General features: G+C 36.8%; 1 protein-coding gene and 2 long non-coding RNA genes across 4 annotated transcripts in view; 2 read left to right on the top strand and 1 right to left on the bottom strand.

The window, feature by feature from the left end:
- Positions 1–1,781: 1,781 nt before the first annotated feature.
- On the top strand, positions 1,782–4,310 carry LOC138135981 (uncharacterized). Its single transcript, XR_011161133.1, has 2 exons — positions 1,782–2,242; positions 2,307–4,310. It is a non-coding gene; the product is annotated as an uncharacterized lncRNA (long non-coding RNA).
- Positions 4,311–10,219: 5,909 nt separating this feature from the next.
- The window catches only part of Cad87A (cadherin-87A), an 83,605-nt gene continuing 75,445 nt past the window's right edge, over positions 10,220–18,379 (top strand). For both annotated transcript variants that reach the window (XM_069054186.1, XM_069054183.1), the window contains exon 1: positions 10,220–10,485. The gene's annotated coding sequence lies outside the window, so the exon portion shown is untranslated. The remainder of the gene's footprint in view (positions 10,486–18,379) is intronic.
- On the bottom strand, positions 11,028–12,221 carry LOC138135408 (uncharacterized). The gene is made up of 6 exons (XR_011160970.1): positions 12,064–12,221; positions 11,883–12,014; positions 11,577–11,833; positions 11,424–11,528; positions 11,234–11,374; positions 11,028–11,181 (listed from the first exon to the last, which is right to left on the bottom strand). It is a non-coding gene; the product is annotated as an uncharacterized lncRNA (long non-coding RNA).

The raw sequence follows: 18,379 nt of genomic DNA, 5'->3' as shown, positions 1-18,379 counted from the left end.
TCGTACCAGAAGCAACAAAAAAAAACTAAATAGGAAAATGCAATTAGTAAAAGAAATGAAAAAAAAGTCAAGGTAAAAATATTTAGTACTCTCTTTATAATTTGCCAATGCTCTTATTACTTCCGATAGGCTCCATTTTCTTCGTTTCTTCAGCTTTATTTGCCAAGATGGGTAATGACCCAAGGCATTCCTGTAACATAAGAGTAATCATGTAATTTTTAACTAGTTTAAGTTTGAAAATGATCTCTCAACACTTGTTACAATTACTGACAGCAAAGAAGAGAGTTAAAACCGAATTAAGTTCAACAAACCTTGAGCTTACCCTCCAGTTTGTTATTAATGGAAAATTTTATAAATGTTTCTTACACTATAGTTGGCTGTGATCTATAGTATGCGGTAAATGGATTTGTAAATTTGACATTTGACAGCTCATACTTGTCACTTTGCAATTTTCATTGTGTATTATTTTTAAATTAAAGAGTTTTGAGTTAATCAAAGCTGCAAAAGGTGTTTTATCTCTCCCACTGTAGTAAGTAGTAATTATTTTCTTTATACCGTAAATACGTTCTTAGGGCAAACAATGAAATTAGTCTAAAGCATTTGCTGTAATGTTGAAATATTCAAACAACGATGATAAGTGGATTTATTCAGTGTTAGCCTGCAAGAATAAATATCTTAAAAAATATTCCGGTTATCCAATCAACAGATTTATTCAAACTAGAAGTATAAATAAAGGAATCAACTGGAAGGCTTCCAGAATTTGAGGAAGCTCTTGAGGATTAAAGAAATGACTAAAGCACAATCCACAAATATTTTGAAATATTTATATACCGTGCGATAACAATTACTTAAAGAAGGGGCGGCTATGATTTTGAGACTTTGACAGAGTCAGATTTTTCGTAACTCGGCTAATAAACGTCAAACAACTGTCACTATTAATCAAATTTTAACTCAAAAATGGTTTTTACTTCAGAACATAAAACATTCATCATTGAATCTTACTTCCGTAATGGTGTTTTCACCAATGAACATACAGCGCTGTTGCCTGTTTGGCCTAGTTTCAGCAAAAAATTCCAAAGTTAAATCGAAACAGGTATTAGCGAAGAAGAGTAATTAAATATCGGGATTCGGGAATGTAACAGTGAATACTTTATATTGGAAAATAATCGTTTGTATTTGTGCTATGTTTTTGTTTTTGTCTAACAGACAAAAATTGTTGTGGGGTGATTTGATTTTTATTATTTGTTACTTTTTTTTTACATTAACTTTAAACCTCCCCCTAGTTTTTAGGCAACCAAGTAATCACATCAATTTACCTTTGATTTTGTCTCAAAACATAGGCTTTTCAAATTTCTTCTTAACTATTTGGCAGTCTAAACATATTTTTATTAAGGCATTTTATTAATTATATTGTAATTTCTTGTTTGTAACTTTTAGTACCTATACTGTATGTATTCGTCATACAACTAACTAATAAAAAAATTAAATTTTCCTCAGTGACATCACGATTATCTCATTTTAAGTCATCTAGACAAATTTTTGTTAAAAAATTAGTTTAATCTAAAATTAAATTGAAAGGCATTTCACATCTTCTACTTCTAGTTATTAACTTTAGTTCCAAAGATACGTATACAGGATGTGTCAGATTTTTGGAATTCTGACTCACTCTGTATATACGTATCACCTTCTATAGAAGATCTACAAGTACTTAGTCTATATCGATTTTTTGTTTTTTGTAGATTATGTAGTCTTAATTTAGAATTTTTTTCTTTCCGCCTGTCCTGTCTTGCAGATCCCGCAAAACAAGTAAACCGTCTAGAATCCCCGTCCCCAATTATATTCCATTTAAACCTTTTTTGGCCACGAGACTTTCTTAATGTCTCTCTATAGTTCAGTCCTTTTGTTTCGGTCTTTGTTCGAGCCGTGAATCGTCTCAGATCAAAACGTTAAAGTTCTTGGCACGTGGCAGTGTAACAAGAAGTGCGATTGTGTCTCGCTTCCGAAATGGAAGCTATTAGTGGCGTCTGGTTAGCCCTGCTTCATTATCGACTGTTCCTGCGGTTGCGGTGCGATGTCTGACGCTGAACTAATGCAGACTTCCAGGTCCGCAGGGGTTAGCGGCTCTGCTCGAGACCTCCTCGTTCCCACCCTTTCTTAATGAACTAGGTCAAGTTAGTTCTTGTGTATATTGTTGTGTGCAAACTAAGGATTAAGCATCATCAAACATCGTTGTTTATTCAAGGTAAAAACACGTTCATTAGTGGAGTACTTGTTAATTCATTTCGTAATTAAGCTCCTTCTGGTAGAAAAGTGGCCCGGCGGGGGACAAATGGGGGTCGCTACTACTCCGATCACCACCGGAACTAGATTAAACAGCGAACTCAACTGGAACTCCGCAGGATACCGAGAAACTTTTTCTCAAAACTTACAATTTTTTTCCAGACATATTCCTGTCTCGCAACGGCCAAGACATGCAAAACATGCTCGACTTGACACTCTTACGTGAAGAAAACATTTTAATTAAACACGTACCGAATCATACTTCTAAAATAATAACGCAATGAATATTCAGCGCAATTATTCAAATTAAGGTTTTTATTTGCATTGAAATGAGGTACGTTAAATATAATTCCTTTGAGATTGCGGGAATAATCAGAACTCATTTAAATTGTTGGACCCGTAATTTTTTTCCGGAAATTCTTCGTCTGGACAATTGTCTGTTTATTTGCATATTTTCTACACTTGACTAGTTTTAATTATTTATTCTACCCGCAGAGCAAAAAGCTTTACAGATCGCTGCTTCCACCTTCCAAACTTCGAATTAACTGTGAAGCCGCTCTCCACCATGTATGCGTTATTTTATACCACTTTTTATTGAAAGATTATGCCAATCGGATCACGGACAACTAGAAAAAGCCCTGTATCGACAGAGCCGTCAGCACTGAAAGAAATATTATCGAAGTCATCAATTTTTCCATTTATGTTTTTTCCGATAATCATTTTTTTTCCATGATCGATTGCATTTTTCGCTTCCGTCGTTTAACAAATGAGATAAACTCCGCGATCATGCACACATATATTGAACTTGTTTCCGGTGAACCCCCACATAACCCGAAACTAGCACTATCCCCTCGCTTATGTTCGTTTCGGTGCTGCTCGTCAGCCTTGTAACTTTATTATCAGCTATAAAAACGGAAAGTTACGGGCGCTTACTAAAATGTGTGACGGTGTCGCTCTTATCTATAGAAAAAAATATAGCGATAGCCGGGCTTGTTATTAAAAAATTGTGCGCCAACGTGCTAAATAGACTCGGCTTATCGCCCTTTATTACCCGAACAAGTGTTATTGCTGATACGGGCTTGTTGTGAAAGATCAAGTGAATACCATGGCGTATTCGTGAACAGTTTTGTTGATTTAGCACCGAGTCAACATGAGCGAGTTGTCGGTTTCGTCGCAAGCAGAGTCTTGACATTTGCAACAGATATAATGCAATTACAACCCATCTGAATTTTCCGCTTGACGCCAGTTATAACTGGCGACAGGATGTGCTTGCGGCGATTCAACCCCCACTTTGTGGGCAACTGCCGCCATGATCATCCATTGCAGTGATCTTGCAGGTTAATATCGTTAGTATAGCGTTTTTATATCAATTTTGTCGGCGGTGGTAAACTTGCCACAAAAATCTTGTTACACGATTGGATCTGTAGCCGACAGACATTTCCGGCGAAGCAATTAGCTGCTGTCATTTTTCACACAAGATGGAAACATATTTCATTATTTTGTAAGTTATTTGATTTATAATTTGTTGGAAGAAACTTTTTTAATACCATTTTGGTCACTATTGATTTGGTGATGCATCGGTATCAGGACGAGCTTTCCTGCAACGGAACTGACGAAACAATAGAGTCCATTGCATCCGACTTAGCAATGCAATATTTACAGCCATTTTACGACACCATCTGGCGCATCCATTATAGAAATATGCAATAAAGTTGAGTGGTTTTTTGATCTACTTTCATATATAGAACACCTTGCCTTACGAATTATACAAAATGCCATGTATACTCACAACACGTATATTATGGTATCAGGGGAACTGTTTCATTCGAAAGTGCATACTCAGCGGATGACCTGATCAACAAAAAAGCTCAAGCCAACAGCGGCGAACATGAACGAAGCTCGTGCTGCAAAGCGCCATTTAATTTTATTGTGCATTCGCGAACTCCAAAATAAAAATAAAAATTCTGATTATGACATTTCGTATGCAAATTGTTAATATTGTATAATTGAATTAAAATTTTTTAATAATTTGTCCGGAACTTCCATTATACCTACATTTCCCTTCTCATTCTAGACAGAAGCGTAACATCACATTGCAAAAATGTTTTTAAAAAGGACAAAAATATTGCAAACAATATATTGCAAAGTAATGGTAGTAAAAGTAATAAAATAAAGTATTTTCTTACAAACGTGGAACAAATACGAATATTATCTCATCAAAAGTAAAAATAAAAAGTACCTAAATAGTGAAATGTAATAAAATAGTAACTATTGCCGGAACGTCATAGATATGGATTGGGGACTTGTCGTTAAGTTGGCACCAGGAAAAGTAACCAGGCGCACTTATAATGTATAGTCCATTTTTTTTATTATAGTTCGATGAGCTTAGTCCGAATCAAGAAGTCGACATGACCTGAGTCTGCTTTCGAGATTTGACAGCAGTGCATGGTTCTACCAATATTTGAAAATTTATTTAGGCAACATGAGACAGATATTGTGTTCTTTCGTGCTTTCTTGGTTTTTCTTCAAATTCATTCCTCCGTTTTAATTTTGTCTTTCAAAAAAACCGCTCCCTTCAGAACTCTTGATAACATATCAACTAATAGGTCAGATTTATTAAAAATTGTCGAAAACAGCCCTAAATAACCACGTTTAGACTGTCTTTCTTTCTTTTCTAGATTTTGTTTCGGCAACGCCATGAACACAACAACTCTATGAATTAGTTTACCCCCTTACCTGTTAACTTTCAGTCTTGCAAGTTTCCGCGCAATTCCAATATTATTTTTGCACTTTACAAATTCTGTAAATGAATCTGTCCACATGCTTTTCGTTGGCATCATACGGAGGACATTTCAAGCACAATTAAACAAAATTATCACAAATAATGTGGTTAAAACGTAACCTAAAAATTTGACGTCGCTAATGTAATAAACGTACAACTCGTGTCTTGCTCGAATCACACATGCTAATGCGAGATGCATAGTGGGACACGCTTAATACAATACGTACAAGAATTCAATAGTTTGTTTACATTATGTTCAAAAGAGATAGCAATATGACAGTTGTTCTGCTTTTTAATTGATACATCGGACTATAATTAAAAAATGGACTTTATAGTTTGTCCAGTGAGAGATTGGTTGACATAAAATTCACTAAATTCTACGCAGGAGAAAGTAGTACCTAAAGTACGTAAAATTTGAAACATATCCTTCAAGCAGTAACATTTTTGGCCTGAAATTATGCTCTAATTACTGTATTCTAGTGCATTTTGTAGAGTTGGGTTAACTTAATACAATTTAAAATCTCTCAATCTCTCACTGGATGAAGTATATTTGGAATTAATGACAGATTTCTCACTAACGTATAGTGCAATCACAAGTTTTAAGCGACCTTGAGTTTGACAATCCACATCTAAAACGTTTTTACTATACATTTTTGTAAAAAATATGTTCAAATCTAAAATTAAAATGAAAGGGATTTCGCAATCGCAACTTCTACTTTTTACTCCTTGTAAGTTGTGTTTATGGAAGTACACAGATAGCTTTTACCTTCTACAGAGGATGCAGAAGGCTTTCGTTTATGTAATTTTAATAGTGAAGATTTTATTTACGGGTCCGGGGTCCACAACTCCGGGGTCCTCCCGCAGCGGCGGGTCCGTCCTTCGCTCCGGCTTCCGGAACAAGCGAAAAAATCTTGTTCGTTTTGTATTTATCGCATGGTCACATTTCAGAGATTACATTACATACAGGGCAAATACTTAAATCCACTACACACACATGCATTGCAGGAGCCATTAATCCTGAGATGGATGGGTCGTGTTCGGTGTAACAATGGCAGGACCGGGAGCATTGTACATTCTGTACAGTCGTCCCGATAATGATAAGGTTATCAATAATTTCCTCCATCCGAAGACGCCGTTTAGATATTGTCATTAGAGTTTCGATTACGCTTAGAAATATGCAGAGTAGGTGTGTGATAAATTTGTAGAATAAGAGAAAATGTGGGAGATGATGTGCCTTTGTCGGCGGTGTGTGTGTAAAATTATAAGACAAAAAGTGCGCAGCAATCTAGAAGATATTGCATTCCGTGCCTCACATACACGAATTTCGCATAAAACCGTTTTTGCGTTGTTCGAGATAAACTAGAGATCTTGCGGAAAATCTCTGAACGGTAAAGTTAATTTCTGTGCTAACTTTTCACCGGAGCCAGTTCTTTCGGAATTAAAGTTGTACAACCTCTACCATAGAAATATAAAAGAAGTTGAATAACCCAGCTGTGCAGATTATATTCAAAAGGGCAGAATCGGTTCAGGAAGTTTTTATGTGCGCGGTCGAGTTTTAAGAGGCCAACGTAATAATACATGTATGGTTTTCGTTCATTCTCTCTAGGTCATTTGGGATTTACTTATTTACCGGAGCTTTTATCTGAAAGCTACTTTCATTCTAGTTTAGAGCCGGACTGTATTCGAATATTGAATGCTTCAGCCAGATATTTACTTCCTTTATCGGCATTTCCTTTCTGCACCACAAATTTTCTTTATTACCCTTTACCCTTAATTCCACAATGGTTAGCCGCAGCCGGGAAAAGAGAAAATTACAGGCGTTTCATACGCACTCCAGAGGCGTACCCAATTTCAAACTGGGCCCTCGTTTCCAATAATACTTTTACACCGCTGCCTCTTCCCGACCGGCCTCGAATTAAATTTCCTCACAACACAAAACTCCATTGTTTAAAACGTGCCACTGCTCCGTCACAAATTCGCTCGTTTTTCGCTGTTGTTCGATTGCAACTTGTGTCGCCCTAAATGGCAGCGATAAAAAATAAAGCGCCATTAGGGATGGTCTCGTGTAAAAGGCGAGATAAGGAACGGGGTCATTAAAATTCGCTAATCAAAATCGCGTTTCGGATTTTTCAAAGTAGGTGATTAGTTCGGTCTAGATTTTGCGTTCGTCGGAGATTTATGGACGCCATCAGACGTTAGTGGAATCTGTGGTCGAACTTAAATTCGTAAACCAAGTTAATTACGTCCTTTGGGAATATAAACGCGGATCCGACAGACAAAATGTCGAAGCTGTATGGTTATTTACGACGCTCGGTAAAGCCGATCTGTTAGTTACTTTTTAAGCGCGTCCGTACATTCGGTTTTTTTCGTATGCTGTGCTTATTTGATGTTATGTCTGAGCTTGAGTCTCAGGTAATTGACAGTTACGAAGCGCGCCCGTCTGCTGCTTAATTAGGTGATTATTTGGTTGCATAACTAACAAGTAGTGTAAGGAGAAACTTGTGTTGCAGAGGAGGAAACAGTCTGTTTTGTGAATGCGGAGTTAAATATTCAGCTAATGTTTTCGCCGAAATTAGGCAAGGAGTTGGCGATAATAAGTCGCGGAATTTCCCAGTTAATACTTACTTCACGTTCGAGCTAGATGAAGTGGAACGACAAAATCGCAGTTATTTTTCAAGCAAACCCCCAACGTCGAACTTTGATTTTCTATCGATGATATCTAATGAATTCTATTAATATTCCAAATGCTTTTCAAATAAATCAGATCCCCGACTCTTCTTTGAAATTGTGCGATCCATCTTAATAATCAGACATCGAGGGTAAACTAATTCCGGTGAAATGAAATTATTTATCTCGTTTCGGGAAAAAATGATTAAAATTTAAAATTCCCGTAACACATTTACCAACAATTTAAAATCGAATTTACCCAACTAATTAATTTAATATATTCTGGCGGGGGATGAATTTCCAAGAGAAAATTGCGCCACACTTAAAATATGCCGTCGCATGTTATTTTAATTGGAAACTTTAAAATGTTTGTTGCCATAAATAATTCATGGTGTCTGGGGTGTAATTTAACACTTTGTGATTTAATTTGTAACTCCCAATGCAAGTTCGCATTTAAAATTGTGCCCGTGAAGTGTGAATAATCAGGGAAGAAAATGCATTCATCTGTCGCAAACTTTTTACAAATTAGCATGTTGCAGGAGCGAATCAGACAGGTTGGCGCAGAGAACACTCGCCGAATTAATTAAAAGTGCACGTTAGTTTTGGCGAGGAAAACAATGTAGTTGTTGCTAATTTGAAGGTTTACGTTAAGGTAGTTATTTTTGGTAATGAGGGGTCAATTTAATTATAAATATGTGTAATGTGGCGTGCAGGAGTAGCGAAGAGCTGTCCCGTACGAAAGCGGAAACTCTGTTAGCAAAACAAGCCAAACTGACACACAAACTTCCTGCGGAACCTCAGAGTAAGAAATTCAACTGGTCAGAAACATGAAAGCTCAGCATGGGAGCGGAATAAGGGGATATTATTATGTTTGTCGTAGGTCCTAGCAAATTTGATTAGTGCTTGAACAAGGAGCAGTTTAGAGGACTTAATATTTCTCTGTTTTAACAGCGACCTCAATAATTGCCCCGAAGACGGGATGTGCAAAGTGGTAAACAATAACGGTCACAGTCTGGAAGGAGACGAGAAGTGCAGCTGCCGCCGATAAAGAATGCGCCGTAGGTACTCTGTTACAAAGCAGACTAATAGAGACAATAACGTTCTTATTCCTTTTGACTCGTTGAAATATCTATCCAATTTTGTCAGGTTTAACAGCTCCGTGAAAAAGAACAATGCCCCGAACGTGCAAGCTCCCTTTAAGTAATGAGCAAAAACTTCAACAAAGAACAAAACACGAAACAACCGTCACTGCTTAAAGATTTTTCAATCAGCAGTTATTGCAGTCGCAAAGTTGCTACATCCAAAAGGGACCACTTGATCTCTTTATTTCACATTTGCGGCCATTTGACTTTATGGAAGATTAAAGCCGACCTGAAATCACTTTAACCTACTTCTGACGGATTCTGAAAAGAGATTGTGGTTAATATTCGATGCAAGAATTAGAGATACGTCCGAAGACTCCTTCACCGCAAAATCTCTCGCGATCAAAACATAATTACAGCCGAGCCCAAAAGCAAATTTTGTCTTTACAGTTATGTAAATAAACTAGTTGTGACACTAAGAAGTATATACGAGAGAGGAACGGTATTGAAATCACGCACAGATTTCGCATAGCTTAACGGTACCTGCACACCGCACACAACACACACCCATTCAAAAGTGTCTCGTTCAAATCAGAACATTGGGTCACCTTCACCAGTACCCAGCGTCCACCAAGATGTACCGATTTGATGAAATTGTTGGGTTGTTTTGTGCAGAATCGGAATGCAATCAACACGTCACGATTTTATGTAATACCTGTTTGAATCTAATGAAAGTGAAATTAGAAAATTGGAAGATAATGGATGATTGGGTGAGTCGGAAATACTCGGTGAAGACCGTACCGGATCCGTGCGACTCAGTACTGCCGAGTACCACCCAAGAGTTGCCACCCAAAGGTGAACCCATTGATTTACGCTCAGCGATTTCCCAATCGCGCAGTGATAAGTCGGATTTGTATTGTATTGTGGGATTTGTACGAAGTACAGTTCTCAACACGGTCGTCTTCATTACAGTTACTTTTTGCCGCATGAATTGTATTGGGGGTGGATAAGATGTATATGATTTGTCGCCGCCTGAATCCAAACTTTTTGATAATCGAGAGGACCGCCATAATTACGGTCGCCATAAAACTTATTTATGACCCTTACTCATTCCGTTTTTATTACGTACTTTATAATATCAACGGTGAATAAGCTGAGTAAGCCGGCGAGAGCACATCTTTCTTGATGTTAACATTCGATGATAAAATATTTTAAGTGTAATACCCAATAAGGCGATCGGGTGCGTCCCAAAATAAATCCTGGCATGGCGTATTCTTAAAGCGTCCAAAATGTTATCGAAAATAAAATCGCTTATTTTTAAGCATTTAAACGCCTCATTCTGACAACCTTGGCAACATTATTCAACGGTGTTACGTTGGATCCCCTCTGCAACTTGTCCTTTCTGTTTCTTCGGCTAACAGCCAGTCAGCTGCGGGGCCACGGAACCGACGGGTATCGAAGACAGTTAGTTATGTGCCGGCTTCTTTTGTTGGTTCGGTGGTCATGCTAAGGTGTGATCGCTTTTCGATTCGGTATTGTCGAGAAACGAGCGTGTTTTGTGGTGTTTTAATTGGAGTGCATTGTGTTTCGTGTTAGCGATGATAAGGAGCACATGTGCGGTGTGTTAACAGCTGATGTGATAATTGATTGGATTACCAATAGGAATAATTGAAGGTGGGTTTACTGGTACTCTGTTGACAAGGTTGGCACTGGATGCATCAGAACCATTGATTTGCGGCATTCCGTAGCGGAATTTAACCTTAGTCGAACAGGTAGTACCAACGAAAGTACCCCCACTATTTGACCTTTCGAAGTATGCACGGGTGTGCTCCGGTCGTGGGCAGGTTCTTGCATTCTGATCCGGGTTAAAAATACATTACTCAGTTTTTGTTATGTTGTGCAGACAATCTAGCCCAAATACACTGAATATCTAACCACTGACCATAAATACACCAATCGGTGGTACCCTAGTGGTTCCTATGGAGTTTGAAAACCTACATCTTCGTTGTTACCGTTTACGACGAATTCTTTGTCATGTTTTGAACAAGAATTGAATTTTTGTTTTATACTTTCATATCTAAACGTAGTACTGTTGATGCTTAATCTCTAAAGTGTAGTACCATTTGGACAAATTTTTGTTGTGTATGTCTTCTTGATTTGGTAGAGGCATCGGACAAAGCTTTTTTAAAATATCTTCAAAAGAACACAAACATGTTGCGAGCATATAAGTTTTAATTTATTCAACATTCTATTTCTTTCTCCCGGATAATATTTTAGAAAGGTTCTAAGTAGAAGTTGATCAGGTACATCTTTCACTTGCACTATAACAGGAATACTTGACAAAGGTGTAACAGTATGACCGGCGCCATCCTAAATATAAATAATTATCATTACATTCTGTTACAGCTTCATTACTTTTTACCTTTGGTTTTATGTTAAAAGCGTACAAACTCCTCGTTTCATAATCCAGTTTTTGGCCATTTTGCAGGACCAAATAAATATCGCTTCTCTGGACATCTTTCTCCGGTTCCGTCTTATATTTAAAAGCAAATATGTTGTTTAGCTAGAATTATTTTTTTGAGCAAACCGTCTCTACTAAAATTATTTCTTACAGTTGAGTCACTGAATTCTGTAAAATCCATTAAATTCAACCACCCATCAGGGTCGCTCACCGTGAAGACACACTCAGAATTATTCACGTCGATGACAGTTTCTTCCTAGAATGTGGAATTTATTTTCAAAAGTATCATGGAAATTATGTTAACCTCCATGACACAACTCGCAGTTTGCAGTTCCGGACTTTCATCGTCTATATTATTAACAATTATTTGCAGTCTTGTTCGGGATTGTGATTCCACTTCTAGAATGTCCAACAGAAACGCAGCTCCAATCTGTTCTTGTCGGAGTTTTTCAAAATCGACCAAATTTACGCTGAGGGAGTAGGTTGTGTTGTCTTTCTGGTCCAGTAGAGGCTCAAGTAGATTATTTGTACCTAGTTGGTCAACAACAAGCGCTCCTTCAACTAAATAAGAATGTATTTTTGGACTTAGATTTTTTCCCCCCAAGTTTACCCTCGGTTATTACTGCTATGGCAGATGTGTCACCTGCATTATTTTCGTTCACTATGATTTGTTGGCCTTCAGGTGTAAAATTTCCAATTATGACTCCATCCTTATTGGCGTCATGAATTTCAAAAGATGTAACTGAAAATCACAACTATTAGATGTTCCAAATCTGTAACATTTCACTAACCGCAGCAATAAAGTCCAACAAAAATTACGTAAATTACTTGCATTTTTGACAGCTCTGGAGTATTCTACGCTACTGCAAACTCGAAAATTTTTATCGCAACAAGCGGCATTGATTGATTCTCATTTTATCTCAAGATAATTCAAGCACTGTGACAAAACCGATTTTAAAAAGGTCTGATCAGTAGTTGTTTGTTGTAGAAAGATAAGATTATTTATGAATTTTAACTAGTTTACACATGTACTCGGAAAATGTTTGCATTAGTTCCGAGTCGTAGGTACTTCAGTTTTTTGTAGCGTGACAAAATTCTAAAATATTTTCCAGTTTAAACTTTCACGCTTTATTTAATGGTTTCAACCTTCACACTTCACATATTAGTAATTTCTAGTGAATAATTTCTTTCCTTAATTACGTTGATATCCACTAAATTCCGTGTCAGAGATGTTCATTTTTAAATTCCACTCGGGAGAAATTTACAATTGTACTTTTAACAAATTAGACCGTTACGAATGTATTAAACATAAAAAACAACGTGTGTAGTCATAGGTATTCCAGTGTCATCATGATTGGTTCATCACTTATTTATACTTTTTGTGCCGTAATAACCATTTAACCTTTGGTTAACCTCCAGTTTCCCGAAATTGAAAAAAATGTACTCGAGACCCACGCGTCCTACCAACCAAAAGAAATAACAATAAACACCAATTAATTAATTATTGTCGTTATGAATAGATTTAGACGATCCGATTTCCATTCAATTAAACAGTTACATAACACCCATGAGAACGCCACTTCTAAATGGCAGTTCACGAGTTGATAACTTTCCATGTTGTATGTCAACCGTTACATCCTGACAAGTGTCATAATTGTCAATAACATTATTCTGTACATTCTGACCCCAGATAAAACGGATCGAAATTAATCACTGAGGTTATTAATAGTATTAATCAAACCAAAACTAGAGCTAAAGCTTGTGCAAATATTGGACCTAAGCTCATAGAAGCGGGAGGGTTATAGTTCATAATTTATGGTACAGTTTATCCCTTTTGGATCGCAGGATTCTCAAAATATCCAAGAAAATATACTCGTAAAACAAGTACAAAGTTGCGCCAGTTGCACACGAGATTTCTGTGCTCTCGGTTAATTCTCGCGTTTTATTTGCCAACTTCGTTAGATGTTTCCAACATTTAACTAACTCATTTTGAAGCTTCCTTGATACAAACTGTTCTTTCAGAAGCCATCGAGAAGTCTCGATAAAGTCTTTTATTTTGCGCGTTTCACTTTACGGTCGTCGGACGTTTTAAACGTCGCTCTGGCAAGAAGTCCAAGACCAACAAACAGGAACAGATTTGTGTGGGAGGCTGTTTTTGCGACTATTTTGCAAACGCTAATCCCGCGTACATAAATCAATATGTGCTCCGGGGCCCGGTCACAGTCTCTTTTTTTTTAATTGTGTTGACATTAACACCCGTTTCAATTAAACTTTAGCTTAGGGTATTAAAACCTGCCCCGATTTTGTTTGAATAACGATTCTCACCGGGCGGATATATTTTTTGTGGAAAAAAATATGAATATTCCGAAGCAGATAAGAGTCGGTAAAATTCTAACCAGTTTTTAATATTGCAAAAATTCATCTTCCCGGTGAAAATTACCGGTCCTCGAGGTACTCTAAAGCAGATATTTAAGACGCAAAAATTTCACCTAGAGCTAAATAAATTACGTGGTGTCCAAGTGGAGTTAACCCTATTAAAAATGAGGAGTAATTACTTTTGCGCCTGAAATGCGCCTGTTTCTGCCGACATGATTTCTCCATTACCAAATCAACAGGCTTCTGGTTTCGGGGGTTAAAGTAAATGATTTTTCAAATTAAATTCAAACAATGGATTTGCCAAAATATACACAGCCCGAGAGTCGTATTTTAATGAAAGCGTTAATATTAAGCAGCTTGCCTTATTGTTAATTCAACAATTTTTTTCGAACAATCAACGGTATCATTTGCAACACTGGAGTCGGGACCGTGCGAAACTAACTGATGTCTGCTTGCTTAATTATTTTGATTTAGTGCATTTGCTTGTAAATCTGTGGGAACTGTGAATTACAAAGTGATGCAAATTTTACATAAGCTGGACACTATTTTTACAGCGACCGTGCGAAACAGATCATTACGACAGACACGTTGCTGGAATTGTGTTCACAATAATGAAACATTACACGTACGCTAGTACCGCGCAAAGTACACATATTACCAGGCGATTGTACATTTCGTTTCACAATATGTAAACCCACATTTAGCGTCGTGAAAAATAAATGACACTTGGAAATAATTTATCGGTTCAATTGATCGGAATTTCGCTAGACTGAGAGGAAATTGAATCCGATTCGGATTATTCACTTTTAATTGATTTTTTCAATATTATTTATACATATTTTGCTGTATGCCTCGTGTTTGTTGTAAAATTGCAAATGTGCGCTTTCTAAAATTAAACAATAGCAAATGGAGCTATAAAGTGTGTTAAAACAGTCGATTATGGTTTCCCGTATACTAAATTTATAGAGCGATTACGGTTATATTTCATATTTATTGTCCTTAAATCCTGTTTTCTTTTTAAAAACAAGTCGATAAATCTGATCAATTTTTTTCACGAAATTGATCAACCGAAAAGCTTTCGTTGTATTTTTTTCTGCTATCAAAAAAACACCAATCTTGCTCATTGTTTCACACAAAGATGTGATGCAAGGATGCAAGAAATTTGTCATTTCAAAACTGTTATCTAAAACAATAAGTACTGGAGAATTAGAAATGGTTATTTCATCGTAGTTGGCTGTGAAATTTGCCACTTACTCACATAATTATACCGTGCGATCAACAATTATTTAAATCAAAGAAGGCTTTGAGATTTTGGACGTATGTCCACAGATGTCTGGAATGCATGGAAGTATTTTTGGTTGCATTTACCTGTTTCAATTTAAATTTCGAAATTTTTGTCGAAACTCGACCAAATGGGCAACAGCGCTGTATCTATATCCATTCTCCGTTATTGTACATGTATTTTGAGTTTCGTGAATCCACTCCTAAGTTAGCAAAGATACAAAAAATCTGACACTGTCAAAGTCATAGCCGCGTCTTATCTAAGTAATTGTTGATCCCAGGATCCCACCATCCTATCTTAAAGGACAATAGATGTGATTACTTGGTTGCTTGAAAACAAGGGACTTTAAGATAATGAAATTAAAAATTAAATCATCACACAACAAATTTCTCCGGTTCATTGAATAAAATTTTATTGAAGAATGATAAAAACAAATTTATTGTTTTCAGTGAAAGAATATTCACTGTTGAGTTCTAGTCACTTGATTATTCTTTTTCAGTTATTTTCAGTAATGTTTCATCAAATTGTCGGTAAGGTGTAAATTTCTGCTTTGTTTCAACTGTTATTTACACATTTGGCCTTTAAATATACAATTATGTATTACAAAGTATTTGTAGGTTATGCTGTGGTCATCTTCTAATCCTCAACCGCTTCTTCCGGTTCTGGAAAGTTTCCAGTTGTTTTCTTTTATTTGCACTTCCAGCATGATACATCTGTTAATTACATCTTTAACATGGGCCACCAAAGACGTTTCTTGGTGTAGAAAATTGAGATATTTTGTCAGCCGACACTCATTGTTGTTAAATATTTCATTTCAATAATAAAACAAAAATGTATCTTGTTTTACGGAATAACCATTTTTATTGCTGCTAAAGTAAGAACGTTTTTATGTTTAGGTGTTGGCTGCCCTCATTGCCGCAGAAAACCTTAACTAACATTATAAAAAATGAAAATTGCAAAGTGACAAGTGTGATCTGTCAAATGTCAAATTTACAAATCTAGACGACGTGGCTAATTTATACGTCTAAGTCACAGCCATTACGATGCAACATTTAATGATAAAACAAACATTCAATAATAATAATAGTATAAGATTTTTATTTTTGTCGAATTTTTGTCCCAGTTTATGAATCCTGACTCCGTTCAAAACGTAAACTCTTAAATTTTTTATTAAAAAACGACGAATAAGAGGCATTCTGTTTTATTATAAAAATACACGGGGCATTGGATTCTTTTGAATTTCATATCCCACCTATACCATACAAGAGGCAGAATGTAATATGCCCATTGGAATTTATCGAAGTCAGCAGGGAGCCCCAATATATTCCTGGTTCGCGATTTTTCCCCCAAACGTCTAAAATATTTACATTCGGTTGTGCTCTTACAACGTGGCCCACTTAATAACCAAATGAGTTTCTTTTTTTGTAGTAATATAAGTTGTGCACGCGATTCGGGTCGTACGACCGGAGCGAATTAATTTGTCGGAAATTGTGGCGTAATGGTCCCGCAATGAGTGCTTTGATTCTATCTTAAATATAGATTTATCCGTGACCGGTCTTGATACGAGTACCGTCGGGAACGTCTGGTGCATGAAAATGATTTCGTCCTGGGAAATCAAGTTATTGGACGGGTCATGTGCAACCCCGTCAATACCTCCTCGATTTTCTAGTAGTGTGACACGGGGAAAGGACACATTAATGCCCTTTATGCGGACAGGGAACCCTCAGCTCGCGCAAGGACGCCGGCGATATTGAAATGTGCCTATAAATTCGGTTTTTAGATTCTTTCTGTCGCATGCAACGCCGGAGCTATTCACAAATATTGCTGTTAACGGGGATAAATTGCGCAGATCGAATAAATGGGAGACATATGTGAGAACTTTAAAACAAATCTCAAAGTAAATCATATTTTTTGGCGATTTTCTCCGAGCGAAACGTATTTATTCGTGTCGTGGTCCCATGCAAAAACCTTTCAGTTTTATGTACCTCGATTCAATTTCGTCGTACACTCGGAAAAAACGACGAAAATCCCAAGAATGCGATGATTATGTGGGGTCACCATACGAAGTCGAATCTACGTGAAATTAAATTTTTCTTGTATAGGTTTTCACGGCTGAAATATTTTAGGCGACACCACAAATTTGCAAAAATCTCAAGCGGTTAGGCCACCAACATTACACCATATAAATAATCACTCCCATCTCCTCATTCTCGTGTCGATTGGATCTCATTATTTTCCAACAATAAGTGATTTTTGCTTTCTGAGAGCATTGTCGCGCTTGTCACCAAACAATAAACGTGCTCTCTTATCTGACGTGGACATCGCAAATATCAAACATTCTCCCCACGAAGGAATAAACACTCGTTGTTCTTGTACGTCTTCCGTATTGTTGTCAGACTGAAGAATAAAACATTATTTCGAATTGAAACGAACTGTTCTCGATTCAATCTTATTATACTGGGAGCGTGTTTACAAACTGATGGGGCTGTCTGTCATAAATTTTAGCTTCTTTTGTTGTGGTGACTTTCTTTTACAACACGACAAAATTCTCTTGTCACCTACGCCAAAAAGCGCAACAAATAACTGGATTACATTTACCACCATTTACATCTGGACACATTTCATAAACACAAACAAGTTTGTGCAGTTGAAAGCACTAATTACCCCAAACGAATTTCTCTATACTCCATTGTTATTACACGTTTATTATTTGGCAGAAATTTGCATTTTCGTGGCGAGCTTTAATTAAATTGTATCATCTGACTTGAAAAGTGAGTTCGGTTTATTCTCAAAGTTTGGTTTAAAGATTTGAATAATGTACCGATTCTCCACTCTGACGGAAAGTTAAAAATAAATATTTTTCTCACCGAGATGATGATGGTCTCTTTACCATAAATTTCAAAAGCAAAGGCTTCACACAAACTATAGATATCCTGATGATGTCAGGTTGCCGACCGAAACGTGTCGATTTTCCCAACTACGAAGCATGTCTAAATTACCATTTACCTCGGATTAAATTCATTCTTTCATGGTTAACCGATTGTACAGCTGGCCTTCGGAATTTTGCAATCACGGATAAATTCCGCGTGTCCCAAGGATGCAGATCTCGGCGGTTTATCTTTGAATAGTTTTATTTGTATCATGTCTGGTGGAAAAAATCCGTTTTATATTGAGAAGTTTCGGTTTATGTATTGTTATGGAGTTCTGGATCCTTTTATAACGGTTGTCTTATGAAGGTCAGTGTATTTTTTACTGTCTTCAAAAATTTACGGTAATGATACGAATGGATAGTTCCAAATGGGCGTGTTTCCTGTCAGTGTTTTTTACAGTTATTTATTTAATGTGGCGGAAAGAGTCGTTTAGGCAAAATAATCTTTCGCTCGATTTACACTTTTTGACCATTTTGAAACGCGACGGGGTGATTGTTGGTTGCAGCTACCTGCTCCAAT

This window comes from Tenebrio molitor, chromosome 7 (assembly GCF_963966145.1).
Source record: "Tenebrio molitor chromosome 7, icTenMoli1.1, whole genome shotgun sequence".
NCBI lineage: Eukaryota > Metazoa > Arthropoda > Insecta > Coleoptera > Tenebrionidae > Tenebrio > Tenebrio molitor.
Note: the sequence above shows the minus strand (reverse complement) of the source record. Positions and strands in the feature narration are given on the sequence as shown.